Below are 17,407 nucleotides of genomic sequence, written 5' to 3' on the forward strand. Positions count from 1 at the left end.
TCTCATAGACAAAACAACCGGGTTGTGATCGGAGGATATGTCCGCTCCTGGATAAGTTTTAGATGATATTATAGAATTTCTATATCTTCTGTTGACGATAATATAATCATGGAAGCTACCCACGCCTAAAATTTGGGCACGGTACTTAAAGAAGAAGAAAACGTAATATTGTATCGCAGCAGGTATTTAGTACCGTTGCTAGGAAAGTGATGTTGGTTAGCAATTTGTTATTAACTTAAACAAAGTTTTTCTATGTGACATTGTCAAAAAATAGTCAGAGTGCAAGAGAAATTTGATATTTCTGATTGATGAAATACGCTAAATTTTAACAATGGACGGCAGAAAATTGGTGAAATACGCTAAATTTTAACAATGGATGGCAGAAAATAAGACTAAATGCGTAAATGAGACCGTACTGCTGGCATACTTTGGAGACCTTGGTCAAGATTTTTCTCCTAATTCTTTATGATAAATAATTAATATAATATAAGTCTGAATAATAAATATAATGTTTACCTGAATAAATAAACGGATAAAATGAAATGTTAGATTTTTGTTGTTTCGTAAAGCAATAATTTCTTTATGCCCGCGCGGGCATAAAGTATACCATTGTGTGGTTCGTATTTCGTAACTAAGTAATAAACATAAACAATATTAAACCGGTATGACATAAAAAATATTACGACATAATAATTAAAGGAAATATTTTGTTTTCGCTCTACTGAAAAAATTTCAATATTTTGAGTTGCTACCTACCTATTCCTGCTGCAAATCCACATTTCCAGACTGTTTTAAATAACACCTCCCCTACATCCGCCTCTGAAAGAATAGAAGAAGAATTCCCAGAAGTGAGTTTTTACGCCATATTACCGAGCTCTTTCAACTTGAGATAAAAGCGGGAGATTGTTTTTTCTTTACTAATAAATTTGGGCGATTCATGAATATTTACAAACAATGAATAGATAAGTAGCCAGATAATTCTCGAAGAGTTGTTAGTGCATTTGTTTTTACAAAGTGATATACATTATTGCTACTGGTTTTATTCCTATCAGAAACGGATAATAAAAATAAAACACGAGGAAGATATTTCTGTGGCAGGTGTGTCAAATCTTGAAGGCTAAAAGGGCTTTTTGTTAAATATAATAGTGGCAAAATAGTGGCGACGCTATAAATTTCCAAAAATAATAATCTCTTGTATTGTTAATGTTTTGTCTTAATATTTCAGTTCTTATGTGGTGCATCCAGGAGGGTTGTGCCCCTCTCCCACAGGGCATATAAAAAAGATATAAAGGATAGTAGGAAAATGTAACTTGTCTTTCACAAACAATATAAAAAAATATTCGCGTCACTGATCATATTCTGTTTTTAATTTGACAGGTCCTGTCAAAATCTTATCTCGTTATTTTCTGTAGTCGCTGCGTTAGTTATGATCTGAGTTGAAAACGTTTATTCATAATAGCCAGGGAGGTAGTGTCAAATTTGACCGGAGCATTTTAGCATGGCTACTATCTTTTTATTTAGTTAGGTATTCCAAAGCTTATTAACAAATGATGTGTCAGCTGGCCCAAATCCGTGGATTTTAGACAAGAAAAGGTAAAATATGAAACTTGATATAAAAACGCTACAACTTATGTCAAATATTTGTCTACGTCACTTACAACTCTTACTAGCCTTGCTGACTTCTCTCCTAGCTTTCACTCAGGCAATCCGGGTTCAAATCCTGGCGTTGAATTTTTTTTTGTTTTTAAAATTGACATTTTATTTTGAAATAATTATTTTTATAATAAGGGCGTTACTGGATTTATTGTGTTTTGATTGATTTGCACACTTTCGATAGCTATTTTCTATTGAATATATTGCGTTTGGAAGGAATTGGCTGTAACCACTGGATAATATATTTCATGACAAAGCTATTTAGTATTAATTTAATTCAAATTTTAAAAATCAGGATTTATTGCGTTTTGATTGATCGCTCCTCATACAGACAAACATCAGTTTTTATATACTTATTATAGAGAACAGGGAAATATTTAGATTGCTATTAAAAAATGAGGGTTGGTGATAGAAAAGTGAAAAATTAGGGTTGTATGTATCTTTTGGTTCTACATCATATTACATTAAGAAAAACAGTTTGTCCAAAAAATAAAAAAAGTCGGGAGGGGGTGGGGAGGGCAATCCCTTTTTTCACTTATATTGATCGTACTAACTCAGGAAGCTTCAGGGGTTCATTTACAACAACTTTGCTTATTAAGGTCAATCATAATATTTATGATCAAATGCATAGTTCTATTTCATAAGTTCTATGCATAATTCTATAAAAGACATACAAATTTTTTTTATATTGTCTCGTATAAATAATACAAACGTGGTATTAAAAAATAATTATTTTTTAAAATAAAATGTCAATTTTAAAAACAAAAAAGAATTTCAACGCCAGGATTTGAACCCGGATTGTCTGAGTGAAAGCTAGGAGAGAAGTCAGCAAGGCTATTAAGAGTTGTAAGTCACGTAGATAAATATTTGACATAATTTGTAGCGTTTTTCCATCAAGTTCCATATTTTACCTTTTCTTGTCTAAAATCCCCGGTTTTTGGCCAGCTGACACATCATTTGTTAATAAGCTTTGGAATACCTAACTAAATAAAAAGAAATCAGCTATGCTAAAATGCTAAGGTCAAATTTGACACTACCTCCCTGGCTATAAGTAATTTTGCTTTTTTATTATTTCAAATTTTTTATTAATAATACAACACACGGGTGCCACAGGCATTTATTGCCGTGAGCCTGATCACTGTTTGGTTTTCTCTTCCTTTTCATCAATTACCATACCCAGATAATGGAATTTTTCTATCCTTTCAAATTTCAGAATTTTTATCCGATTTACTTTATTTTTGCCCCTTCCTCCAATAATTGAATATTTGGTTTTTCTGATTTATATTTAACCCGAACTTCAATATATTGATAATACTCTTTGCTACTCTCTTTAGTTCTTTTATGCTATTGGCCAAAATTTTTATCATTGGTGAAGAGTGAAGGCTATATTATATTGATTGGTGTTCGTTTTTAAAAATTGTTTTATTACTTTCAATTCTGGTATGACTGTTTTGATCTATTCTTCTGTATGTAGCTGGCTCACTGGTGTATCGTCTACAGTGGCTCTCCAGTTGTTATCCGACCCCTCCATCATTCCTCCATACATAAGTTCTCCAAAATATCCTTTCCATTTCGCTATTATTTCTCTAGGTTCACTAATTAGTGTTCTGTCTTGGTTTTCATATAACTGCAGTTATTTTGATAACGTTTTCCAATTTTTTTGACCTGATAAAATTACTTCACTTTTCTGTTTTGGAATTTTTCTTCTAACTGTTTTAATCGTTTGTGTTTTATTTCCTTTTCTTCATTCTGCATATAATCTTAAGTTTCTCCCTCATTTTTTTGTACACCTTTTTACAATATAGACGGATGTCTATATCATTTCCTGATATACTACAGATGCAAAATTGGATCCTTCTTTGGAGCTTCGATATAAAATAAGAGTAAAACAGTTTCGTTGTTTTGGAACTTGGTGCAATTATATCATAGGTATGACTTTCCATCGAAAATTAAGCTACTGAATAGTTCTGTTTTTACTTACAAGTACTTCCAGTACTCTAACGTGACAAAATATAGACCTAAGAATAGTATTCGGAATAAAATTGGTTAAATCTGAAAATTGCCTATATAGAAGAACAGTCATAATTCCCCGAAAGGACTATATTATTATCCATTGAAGATCTATCCATCTAAGATGACATCTATAAAAAAATGAATAAAGTGTAATAGTGTTTATCAAATAATTATACATAAACGCAAGCTCAAATATCTAGAGCACGTAGTGGGAAATGACAACAGATCACAGATCTAAAATGTTAAACCTAATAATATGAGGAAACTGCATAGAATCTATAAAACCTTAATTCGTATGGCAGTGAAGCATGGGTCCTGAAAGAAACATCCAAAAACGAACTCGACACATTCGAAAGGAAAGTACTGAGGAGAATACTAGAACCTGTGAGGGAAAACGGAATCTTCAGAAGTCGATACAACAACGAGATTTATTAACTTTATTAGGAATCACCCCTGACAGACTTCATTAGAATACAAAGATTGCAATGGGCCAGACATGTGATAAGAATGGAAGAGAATAGGCTACCAAAAAGAGCACTGAATGCTAGAATGCAGGGAAAGAGACCGGTTGGAAAGCCAAGAAAGCGCTGGGAAGACACAGTAAACAGCGACGCACAAGCCCTTTTAGGAGTCCGTGTATGGAGAAGAACAGCCACAGACAAGCAAGGGTGGAGGCAAAAAATAAAGGAGGATAAGGCTCAATTTGAGCTGTAGTGCCGTAGAAGAAGAAGAAGAACGTTCGGTAACGAATGGGCACTAACAGAAAAAAACGTAAAGAAGTAAATCTGCAGGAACAAAGAACAATGTAACAATCGAAAACTATAATAAGATGAAATAGTGAAAGTCCAGAACGAGATATGTGAAAAACTTATTGTGCGATCTTTGAAGGATAACGTAAAGGCACGTATCCACATGTTCGCAAATTTGTGTTGGGAGCGCCAACGCATCCACGATGTGCAGCAGTTTAACGAGCGCGGAGCGCAAGAGGAGCACTAAGATACTAGTGGATACGTGCCTCAACATTTCTGATATCAACACATTTACATATAGAGTACAAAATCAATATGTTTATCTACCAAATGCTACGAAATAAAAGTTATTTTAATATTATTATGTTCGAGGTTATTTATGCAAACGTAGTGTCATTACAGAAGCACATAAATGAATGTCTCATATTTTTATATCGTTTTAAAAATTGTAGACTTATCGAAATATATCCAAGAGCTCTCGACGTCTTTTTGAACAGTGTATTTAATGTTTCTGAAGCAATACTCTAATTTCACTACTCTAGAAAATTTTATAAACTTTTATAAACCAAGCATTATTAGTAAAGGATATATTAAATTTATTTACTTGAAAGCACTAACAAGTATCACGGTAAAAGCTTTTTCAATTTAATATAGGTTAGAAAAAGATAGAATGCAAGTGGAAGCAGGTCCGTAATAAGTAATAAAAATATATTAGCGTCAATACATCATTCCGATCAATGTATCAATTGCAAAATATGTGTGTATGTGAGAGAAAGAGAAATGGAGGTGTATTAAATAGTGTGTTGTTATGCCTTCTGGTCCCAATTAATTAAAACTCAGGTTTTCCGATAACATTATATTTAATTCGAAGTCGATGATTCACTACATAAGTTTTGTTTACAATATTAACTTGACCTATCCTATACGTGAATACCTTCCAACTACATCAATAATTATAATCTTCTTTCTCGACCGAGTTAATGTTTATATACACATTTAAATAATAACAAAACATGACAATTCAATGTTACTTGCGGTTATTGAATCCAAGAACAGATACTACATGGATTAATGACTTTGAATGAGTTTTAAACATCTTTTGTACAGGGTGATATTATAATACCACAGAGGGAGAGAGAGACAAAGACAGAATGACAGAAGATAACGAGCGATTCACAATTATTTTCATCAAAGCTATCCGAGCAAAAAATTACGTATATCTTATTTTAATCTGAATTTGTATCCCCAGTTTATAAATTAATTTCGATTAACATTGTAAAACATAAAAAATCAGCCAATACCTTTAACACAGAACTTTAATCAAAAATCAAAAAAATTAACAAAACTATCAGTAACAATATTAAATAAAATCAAAGAAGATGATGTATATATCCTCCTCCAACATCTCTACGAACGTAACTCTTCTTCTCATTGAGTCTATAACATTGTTTAGGATCCACGGATTATTATTTAATTCTACAATATGATTATCTATTCTTTGTCTAAGATCTTCCAAATCCTCTACATGAGTTTTACAGACCGAATTTTTTAAATGTGGTTACAGAAAGAAATCACATTAAGTCAAATCACAGGATCGAGGGGGGAAATAATAGGCGTATTTAAACTTATGACCATATCCTCGAAAAAGTCCATAATAAAATTCAAATTTTGCAGGGTTGTATGAATTCGAACCCCGTCTTGCTGAAAATATCCTTCTATTGATTTATCATCTATCAATTGATTTATAAATGGAGTTAAAATTTCTGGACGATCTACAATATGTCGCTTGCTTATAGAAGCATTAAGTTTCTGTGGATATAAAGGCATTTCAAAAAAATAGTGCAGATTATTTTCACTCCACATCCTCATTTTCTGAGAATTTGTGTACCTAGAAGATGAAAAGAAGAAAGATGAAACAAACATTCGTCAGTAAAAAAGGTTTTGCCTAATATGTCATCATTGTTGTTGAAATTGGTCAGAAACCAATTACATAGGGCCCTGGGGATAGTCGTTTAGGGTGATTTCATGGAAGGCTTGTAAACGATGCGAATGAAAATGAAAATATTGCTGAAGAATACGCTGTCAAGTTCCATATGAAAGATCTACCTGTTGATGTAAATGCCAAATTGATGTATGTGGTTGATCTAAATTATTGTTCTGAGCAGTTCGGTGTTTTCTTCAGTTTGAACTTCAGGCCTGTCTGCCCCTGCCTTGTGAGCCTACGCTTCCCTCTTCTCTATAAACATCTACAACGGGACGAACAGTTCTGGAAAAGAAGTCATATTGAACCGCAATATTGGGAAATTCTTCAACAGTCTTCGAAAGCATCTTGAATGGAGTAAACCCATTATCCGTTAATTCTTTGGCCATTTCTAAAATACATTTCGAGCATAGATCGCTTTTGTTCATGCGCGAAAACCATTTTTAATAATATTTTTCAAATAAGGTTCAGATTTATGTCTGCGTTCTCAAGAATTCTATTTGCCGGCAAATATTTAATTACCTCGTACTATTTTATTGACTGCATACTATCACCAAACAACACTACTGCCAAAGATACACTTGATCTCTAAAGATCTTTTCCGACACTCCATCATCGTCCATACCAGCTGAAAGCCGGTATGGCTTGTCTCCTTGAATTCGACCTGACTCCCTAAATCTCAGGATCTCACACATCACCGGAATTTCAGGCAATAATAATTCTTCCATGGACTAGGAGTGTCCCATTCAAACTCGAATAGTTCGATTGGCGCTTTTTAGACGCAATTTGGGATGAGTAAAGTAAATGTTTTAATATTTATTCAAGAGACACCATCAAAGTGTTTTTGACGGAGATTGAAATGGAAATTGGACAGAATTTGAAATACGTAAATGAAAACATAGATTTCTTCGGGAGTAGCTTAGGTAAAAGCCAGGATCAGTAGGAAAATTTAAATACCTTTGCTCCTATATAAGGGAAAATCGGACAATATATCGAGAGATCGCCCAAAGCGTACAATCTAAAGAAATAAGGAAAAGAGAGGTGGAGAAAAACCGAGAGGATGATGGAAGGACTGTGTAACAGAGAACACAAGAGGAAGGTTTAAATGAAGAGGCGATGGAGAGAAATTACTGACGAAAAGGAGTAAAGAATAGCGACCCCTGAAAAGAAAAAAGTTGAGGAAGAAGAAACATATATGTATAACGAAAGAAGAAACGTATAAAACAATCAAATTAAAGAAGTGTTTTATTTCATTTTTAAATGAAGACGGCTGCTTTGGACAAATTATAGCAGGCGCAAATACTAACTCATTCTTCTTCTTAAAGTTCCCTCTCCTATCGCAGGTTGGATATCATAATGGCTATGGTCAGTTTGTTTGCTGCTGCTCTGAATAGTTGTAATGAACTACAGTTAAACCATTCTCTAAGGTTCCTCAGCAAGGAGATGCGTCTTCTTCCTATGCTTCTTCTTCCTTGGATCTTTCCTTGCATAATAATTCTCAACAACTCATATTTTTGTCCTCTGGTAATGTGACCCAAATATTCCAGTTTTCCAGTTTTTATACTTTTCATAATTTCTAACTCCTTATTTAAACGTCGCGCGTCGTAGCACTTTAACATTGGTAATACTTTGAACTTACTGAATTTTCAATATTCTTCTGTAACACCACATTTCGAACGCTTCCATTCTTCTTATGTGTTGTCTCTTCAATGTCCAAGCTTCCATTCCGTATAGCAATATAGAAAATATGTAGCATCTTAGAGCCCTCAATCTGAGAGGCAACTGAAGGTCTTTCCCAGATATTTGTATGTCTTAACTTTTTCTATTTGGGTTTGCTCTATCATTAAGCTTTCATTTCCATGTTCTGTTTTTGAGACAATCATAAATTTAGTTTTTTTCTTGTTTATTTTTAGTCCGTATCGAATGCAATAATCGTTAATTCTATTTAGCAATTCTTGTAGCGATTCCAGGGTGCCTGCCATTATAACGGTGTCATCAGCGACTCTTATGTTATTTACTATTCTTCCGTTTATAGAGATTTTATCACTTAGCTCCGCTATCCTTCCTGAAATATGGCTTCACTGTACATGTTAAACAGTAGCGGCGACAGAACACAACCCTGTCCTACTCCTCTCTTTATATCAATATTCTCGGATTCTTGTTCTTTTATCTTTATATTGGCCTTTTGATTCGAATACAGATTGATGATAATTCGTAAATCTCGTCTGTCTATATCTCTGATTTTCAATAATTCTATTAGTTTTTCATGTCGGACCCTGTCGAACGCTTTTTCGAAGTCGATGAAAGAGGAATAAATATCCAGGTTCATATCTAAGCATCTTTGAGAGAGGACATTAAACGCAAACAATGCCTCTCTTGTTCCAAGTCCTTTGCGGAACCCAAATTGGGTATCATCTATATCATATTCTAGCTTTTTGTATAATCTTCCACAAATCACCTTTAGAAATATTTTGAGGGTATGGCTTATTAGTGATATTGTCCTATAGTCCGAACAATCTTTGGCATATAATATTGTTTTTGTATTGTTACAAAGGTGGATACCAACCATTCCTGCGGGATTTTTCCGGTTTTATATACTTCATTAAACAGATCCAGTAGTATCGGTAGAGTTTTATCGTCTCTAGACATTTCAGTTTTTCCGCAGGTATTTCGTTTGGACCTACAGTTTTTCCGTTTTTTGCGTTTCGTATTGCTTGTTCGATTTCCTCCATTATGATCTCTGGTCCCGTTTCGCTTTCGATTTCTTCCGGTTCTTGTCCATTATCCTCAAACAGATCTGATATTTATGTCTTCTACTTTTTTAATTTCTCTCTGACTTCTATAATAATTTTTCCATTTATGTCTTTAAGAAGGCCATTTTTCTTTTTTCGCTGTGTATTTGTGATTTCTTTATTTTCTTGTGCATGTTAAAGCTATCATACTTTTTAGAATATTCTTCTATTTCACTACATTGATTTGCCAGCCAGGTGGATTTGGCCTCTTTTATTTTCTTTCCTATTAATCTCTGTATTTCCTTGTATTTTTGCCTTACTCCTGCCTTTATGTTTCCTTCTTTCCTCCATTAGCTCTAGGATTTCTGAAGGCGTGCAGTTCTGGCTTAAACCCATAAGGCTTTCATATTCACATTTTATATTGTATTCGACGTTTGTTGGAGTTGTTATAATAGTTTTCCAATTTTTTGTACACAATTTTGAAAAAATTTCGAAAGGAATAGATATTTATATATTTTTTTACTTTATGCAATCCTGTATAAATACCGTTGTAATCTGCTGTCTGCTGTCATAAAAACTATGCCCTTATGCATTTCTAAATCGAGTTTCAGTTTCACTTTTATAATTTAATATCCTCTAGAAATCCAGAATTTTGCTTTTTGCTATGTATTATTAATAGTTATTTATGATATAAGTGTTAAAAGTACAAAGCACGCATGTGAAAGTTTGCAGAATGAGAGATAGCGAGTTTTGCAATTCACATGAGTGCCTTAAAAATGTACCTTTTAACACGCATATCATACAATATTTTCTCTACAAACGTAATTACAGGACAATATCTACAAAAACTTTTACTTGAACTTGACTGACATTCAATTTTTATATTTTCTTGACATTACATAAAAATTGCCTATACGGTCAATACGAACTGCAGTGCCTTACAAATATTTTAAAGCACTAGTGCCTTAAAGTAGCATTTTTAACGCTCGTATGGAGTGCTAAAAATTGCATGTTTAACACGGTTGTAGAAAAAATATATTAATATTTGCTTGAATAAAATCTGCACATAGGTTAATATGCTTTTTCTCATGAGGATCTTTCAGTGCGTCACAGTTTTTCGATTTCTTTCTAACGCACTAAACTGTACGTGACAGAAAAAAACGCACGTCGGTGATTACATTTCGTCGGTGACATTTATAACATTTATTCTAGTTGTCAATAGATGGCACCATAATCGAAAATAAAATAATTTGCTAATTATATATCTACGAATATAATCTGAACAATTTATAAGACTATACAAATCAAAGAAAATACCATTTTATAAATCAAATAAACACAATTGATTTGATTTTATGCCAAATTGCAAATAAAATGTTACAACTGTCAGATTTAACTAAAATGCCATGTCACTAAAATGTATATTTCACCAGAGGGACCGCAGACGTTCGGAAACAATTAGCGTCTCTTTACAAAGATAATGACGTCGACTTTGCAAAGTAACAAAACACTTACTCAACACACACACTACACATTACTCCCCTGACTTAGTGATAAGTTATACAATTACGTGGCTAAAGGTTCTAGTTCTAAACCAAAGCCAGAATCAGAGAAAAAAAAATGTATATTATCACGGACTTACCTTTTTTCTATCATTTGTGACGCACTGAAAAATGTTCATGAAAAGAAGCATACCTATTATATCTATTTTAATCTCGTATATTCATTAAATATGAAATTTAAATTAAAAAATATAAAGCAAGAAGCCGATCCTGGACAACGATAAGGAGAGAGAAAAGTCAAAATTACGTACACAAACCGCGAGTTTTATAATTACATGTAAATTCTTGTGATGTTTTGAAAGAGGGTTCTGGAATTTTGAATAAATTACATATTTAAACATGCCCTCATTTTACTTTAATACTTTTAATTATCTACGCCCTTTTGGGTTCCTTTACTTAATTTGGAAACTTCTTTCATTTCTTATTTTTTTACCTTTCGTACTATTTGCAGTGACTTTAATATTTTCGGCTTGATTTTATTCAATTATATACCTACTTTCAGAAGATTCTGCTTTATGAGGAAATTTAAGAAAAACATTGAGGGGAAACGATGCCAAGTTTTTAATTATCGTCCTTTTGCTTGCTTATAGAAATTGAAGGGAAATTGTATTATAACTTTTATTTTCAACATTACGGAAAGCGTACTTGATGTTTCATTTTCTTTTTAAATTCCGCAAATTGGATTTAAAATTAATATACTTAGTTACATACACTTGATGCTTTAACAATAACAAAAAAACTTTCAACTGCGATGCATCATTTATTAACACACAGTAGTAGTAGACAGGGCAAATCACCATCATTATCATCCAGCCTCAAAAGTCCACTGCTGAATACCGGCTTCTTCCTCCTGTTTCCATCTCCGTGTGTCTTGCGCCGCTCTCATCCTGTTTTTATTTAGCTTTCTTAAATCGTCAGCCCATCTTGTAGGTGGTCGACCGACGCTTCTTTTGTCTTCCCTTGGTCTGTACTCCAATAACCTATTTGTCCATCGCCCATCTGTCACCGTAGCTATGTGTCCTTCCCAGCTCCATTTTAGTCTGACAATACTGATCTCTTCGTTTATTATTTTGTGTTGAAGAATTATTCCTAAGATGGATCGCTCCATTCTTCTCTGTGTGATTCTCAGTTTGTTGACGGAGGCTTTTGTTAAGGTAAGTGTTTCTGTTTCGAATGTCAACACTAGGAGGACGCACTGATCAAATAATACACTTTCTCTCTTCAGGCATGTGGACAGCTCACTTTTAAAAATTTCTCCCAGTTTTCCATATGCTGCCCAACCAAGGTCGATTCTTTTCTGGTGTTTATATTTATCTACGAGTTCTATATCTTGTCCACCACTACTGTTCTGATTGGGTACCAAATTTATCATAACTTTTGTTTTCGGTATGTTTATATTGAAACCTACATTTTCTGTAGCCTCAACGAGTTCCTGTACCATCTCTCTTGATATTTCTAGATTATCTGATGTTAAAACTATATATCATCGGAGAAACGTAAGATATTCTCTATCTATTTTTATTCCCTTTGTCAACCAATCCAAATTCTTAAAAGCATGTTCCAGCACCGCATTAAAAAGTTTAGGTGACATTGGGTGTCCTTGTCTAACCCCCCGCTCTACTTTTATGCGATTACTATTAGGAAGTAATTTAACAGTAGTTGTTGCCAGGGAAAGTGCTTATATTTAATTGCAATCCTTTATCATAATCATCATACAGCCTCAGTTTGCGTCCACAGTTAGACATAGGTCTCCTCAAATTTTTCAATTTATTTTTATCTTGTGCTATTGCAACCCAATTCGTTGAGATTCTCTGAATGTCATCTGTTCCGCTGGTAGGAGATCTGCCTTGGCTAAGTTTATCACACGTTGTCCTCCATTCCAAGATATTCCTTGTCTACCTTACATCCCGCAATAGTGATACATGTCCCACTTATCTCCATTTACGCCTTGTAATGTATTTGATAACATTATCCACTCTTTAGCCTTTTACGTATCTCCTACTTTCTTACCCTGTCTCTCGCAATCCCTGTATAATATGTTGTCATTCCGGAGGTTCTCATTACATTACTTTTTTTGGATAATTATGGCCTGGCATTCTTTGAACATGACCGTCCCATTGTAGTGCTCTGTTTTCAATTTTTTTGTTATTAAGCATTCTACTTCCATCCGGTCTGGCATGCCTCAGGGGAGTGTACTTGGTCCGATTCTCTATATCCTTTACACAACTGATCTTCTCATTAGCAAAAATATAACCATTTTAACATATGCAGATGATACCGCTGTTATGGCATCTCACAAAGAACCTGTCATTGCTTCTAAAATTCTGCAGACTAACTTGGATATTATTTCCTGTTGGCTAAAAACCTGGCAAATTAAAGCAACAGAAGATGCTAAATATCTGGGAATCCATCTGGACAAACGAATATCTTAAAGGGCACGCACATTTGCTAATAGGAAGCAACTGGGTCTAAAACTTGGCAAATTGTTCTAGATGTTACGTCATAAATCATAATTAACAGTTATCAATAAATTTCTAATTTACAAAGTCGTCCTAAAACCGATATGGAGCTACAGAATTGAATTGTGGGTAATAGCATCCCAGTCAAATATCGAAATCCTATAAAAATTGCAGTTCAAAGTACTTAGGGTTATTGTAAATGATCCATGGTACGTAACTAACAATGTGGTTGTTCGTGATCTTAAAATGACATACTGCAAGCGCCAGTTAACTTGGCGAGACGCATTGCACAGTGGCTTATGGGATGATCATCAGTCTCAGTGTCGTTGTGCGTATTCGGTGTCGCCAAGTTAACTGGCGCTTGCAGTATGTCAAAGAAGAAATGTCCTACTTCTTCCAGAAGTATGAAGAACGCACAGAAAATCATCTTCCATGTGATCAGCCTGTCAGATTTTTCGAAATTTTTTGTACTGATCTATAGTGGAGTGTTTTTAGTAGTTAAGTTTCCATACACAGCCTTAGATAAGTAAAAGGAAACTCTATCACTGGAGAATTTTCCTAAATGTTTTGTTACTCTCATTGAAATTTAATCTCCTTTTTGCGCCATCTCCTTTCAAAGGTCAGCGATCCAAATGGCAATTGTAGCTTTGGAAACTACTGCATAAAAAATTATTGCCGATGAGCGGTCAAACCATCTTCTCAGGTCTTTCAGCCTCGAGTTCTGGCGTCTTCCTACTGATCTTTTTCTCTGTACTTTACCTTCCAATATGAGTTGCCTATTGTAAAATTTGCAGATTACAAATTAAATGAGACGTTTATTAAAAATAGCTATTTGTATAACAAGAGAGGAAAGTGCTACTTTTCCTCCCGAGAATGAAGTTTACTGCCTGACGCGTAGCAGAGGGCAGTAATCATTCAATGGAGGAAAAGGCACTTTACGCCCATGTTATACATATGATTTTTCTACCTTTCTCAAATAATAAGTCATTTTTTCATTTTTAAATAATATAATTTATTTATGTAACTAACTAACAAAATTTATTAGACAACTAAAACTAACAAGTAGGTACAGTAGAACTGTCAAATGTCAAATATACGTCAAATTATTAATGTAAACATTGTTAAACCAAAATAACAATTTACTGTTTTTTACCATTCTGCAAAATACAGGGCGTTCTACAAATAATCGTTAAAATGTATAGATACTTACGTAATAGATAATAGAATATTGTATAGGGCGTCAATAAGTTATTTCATCAGTGACATACCATGACGTCACTTTTACTTTTACTCCCTAGGGAGGAAAAGTACGACTTTGCTCCCTACAATCAGGTCAGGAAAAGTATACTTTCGGTAGAGGTAGGTGGAAATAGCTATTTGTATAACAAGGGAGGAAAGTGCTACTTTTCCTCCCGAGAATGAAGTTTACTGCCCGACGCGTAGCGGAGTGCAGTAATCATTCAAGGGAGGAAAAGGCACTTTACTCCCATGTTATACATATGGTTTTTCCACCTTCCTCAAATAATAAGTCATTTTTTCATTTTTACCTAATTTATTTATGTAACTAACCAACAAAATTTATTAGAACCATAACTAACTAGGTAGGTACAATATAACTGTCAAATATGAGTCAAATTATTAATGTAAATATTGTTAAATCAAAATAACAATTTACTGTTTTTTACCATTCTGCAAAATACAGGGTGTTTTATAAATAAACGTTAAAATGTATAGATACTTACGTAACAGAAATTAGATATTGTACAGGGCGTCAATAAGTTATATTTCATGAATAAAATACCATGACGTCACTTTTACTTTTCCTCCATAGGGAGGAAAAATACAACTTTGCTCCCTACAATCAGGTCCGGAAAAGTATACTTTCGTTAGAGGTATGTGGAAAAAGTATTTTTGATGTACTACATGTTCATCATGTATGTTTACTATTTTGCCCAACTTAGACCTAACTAGACCTTTTCAATCTACATTTTTTTCATTTTCATGTGTCAAAATGTCTATGGTCGAAGTCAAGCAATAAGGCTCGCATGCAATTTTCCCCATGTTGCCATATTTTAAATTTGAAAAAGTATATGGGGAATACTCAGGTTTTCTTGACATGTCATTCCTATTACAGAGAGCAATTCGTTGGCTAGAAGTAGTGACTGGTATATATGACGTCATTATTATATTTGGTGAGATGGTAAATGATATGTGACGTCTGTCATAATACTGGAGGTTAAAGATAATGTCAAATTATTATTTTCAAATTATATTTTATTTATTTAGTTTATATTTTAACGACAGATTATTTTTGAACCCACTTCATTTTCTCTTCCCTTCCCTTAATTGTTCGATTTGGTTTGTAATACATAGTCTTGTATGGTAGCTTTAGTTAAGCGTTAATTCTAAGAAATGTTGTTGGCTAAATGCGCAGACCTCCCAAAAGCCATAAAAGGAGAACAAAAAAAATAAACAAACAAAAATCCTACATAACCTTCTATGGGACAACATGACTATGACACTTATATTACAGATCTTCGTTTCACAGTCTTAAAGACAAAGAGAAAGAGTGTAGCCGGTAGCTGCTGTGGTAAATACATATATGTTTTTTATTTGGCAACAACGCTTTCCTGCTAAACTTCACGGTAACGAAAAAACTAATATATTAGAAAAAAATTTGCTGAATTTGTTTGCCATCAAGTTTGTACCGGTGGGTTATGGTGTCATTAAATCTATGACGTGCATGGCTAATTGTTTGACTTTTAGTTTATATATTCGACATCTTATTTTTCGTTCGAGCACTTTTTGAATCAACTAATTCAACTCTCCTGTATTTAATTAAATCTTCTAATGGAATCTTTTTCTAATTATATTATATTTAGTTGAATATTATTGTATATAGTATAAAGTACGCTATAATTTTTAACACAATAACCATGTGAAGGAGGGACGAGAAAGGAGAAAATCAAATTTAGTAAAGTTGAAATTGGAAACCGATAGGGAAAGCCTCAAAGGTTACTAATTTAGTGTTCATTATCATGTTTCCTTTAGTAACATTAGAGTGAATTATGTTCTACGAAATAACGGAGGAGAGCAGAGTTGTTGTACGAGAGCTAGATTGGACCGGGTTGGTTTGTTTTAGATTTAATGTATGGAAATAACTTTGCCATATCTATTGTATTTATTGAAATAGTCCTGGCGACAATTGGCATTTTACACAACCACAACATAATATGCTGATGGCCAAAAAAATGCAACACTTTGAATCCGGTTATTTATTTGGATCAAAATTATTTGTTTGTAAATCTTGTCTAAAAATATACACTGAGGTGCAAAATTAACCGAACACCTTAAAAATGGGTCATTTTTGATATCTCCAATTTCGTAAACCTGTTGTCCGATTTAAGTGATTTTTTTAATATATTATAGCCTTATTCTTTAGCAATATTGTTGTAATAGCATTATTGCTAAACAGTTAAATTTTCATAAATCAAACTGTGTTTTTTTCTCAAAGTTCGCATCACCCTGTATAATATACTAGCATTGATAAAATACTGAAATTAAAATACAACTATAGCCTCATGTTTTCTCAACATTTTGATTTTTGATTCATTCGCTTATGTTGGGTAATAAAAAAGGTAGGTACTTTAATATCTAGCCATGCTTTTCATCAATACAGCGTGTTTTTAAATAATAATTGTCCAACTTTAAGGAGTAATTCTGCATGAAAAAATAATGACAGTTTCCTTTATAAACGGTATGTCCGCAAATGCTTCGTTTCTGAGATAGGGGGTGTTGAAAGTTTTCTTACAAACTGACGATTTATTTATTGCTTTAAAACCGGTTGAGGTATGCAAATGAAATTTGGTGGGTTTTAAAACGTAGTTATTGCACAATTTTTCACATACAATTAAGAATTTAATATTCACCATTGGCGCGCATACGGGTAATATGAATTCTTATATTGCTTACTACAGCGATATTGATAAAGAATAAGGCTATAACATATTAAAAAATCACTTAAATCGGACAACAGGTTTAGGAAATTCGAGACATCAAAGATGACCCATCTTTAAGGTGTCCGGTTAATTTTGCACCACCCCAGTGTATATGTGATAAATATACGAGGAGCACTAAAATTGCCTAAACATCTAACTTTTTTTAAAGTAAGACGGATCGTTATGAAACCTTTTGCATTCGATTCGGGAGAGCTTTAGGAAAATTTAATTTGAATTTTATCAGGAACATTTGACATGAG

This window comes from Diabrotica virgifera, chromosome 3, assembly GCF_917563875.1.
Source record: "Diabrotica virgifera virgifera chromosome 3, PGI_DIABVI_V3a".
NCBI lineage: Eukaryota > Metazoa > Arthropoda > Insecta > Coleoptera > Chrysomelidae > Diabrotica > Diabrotica virgifera.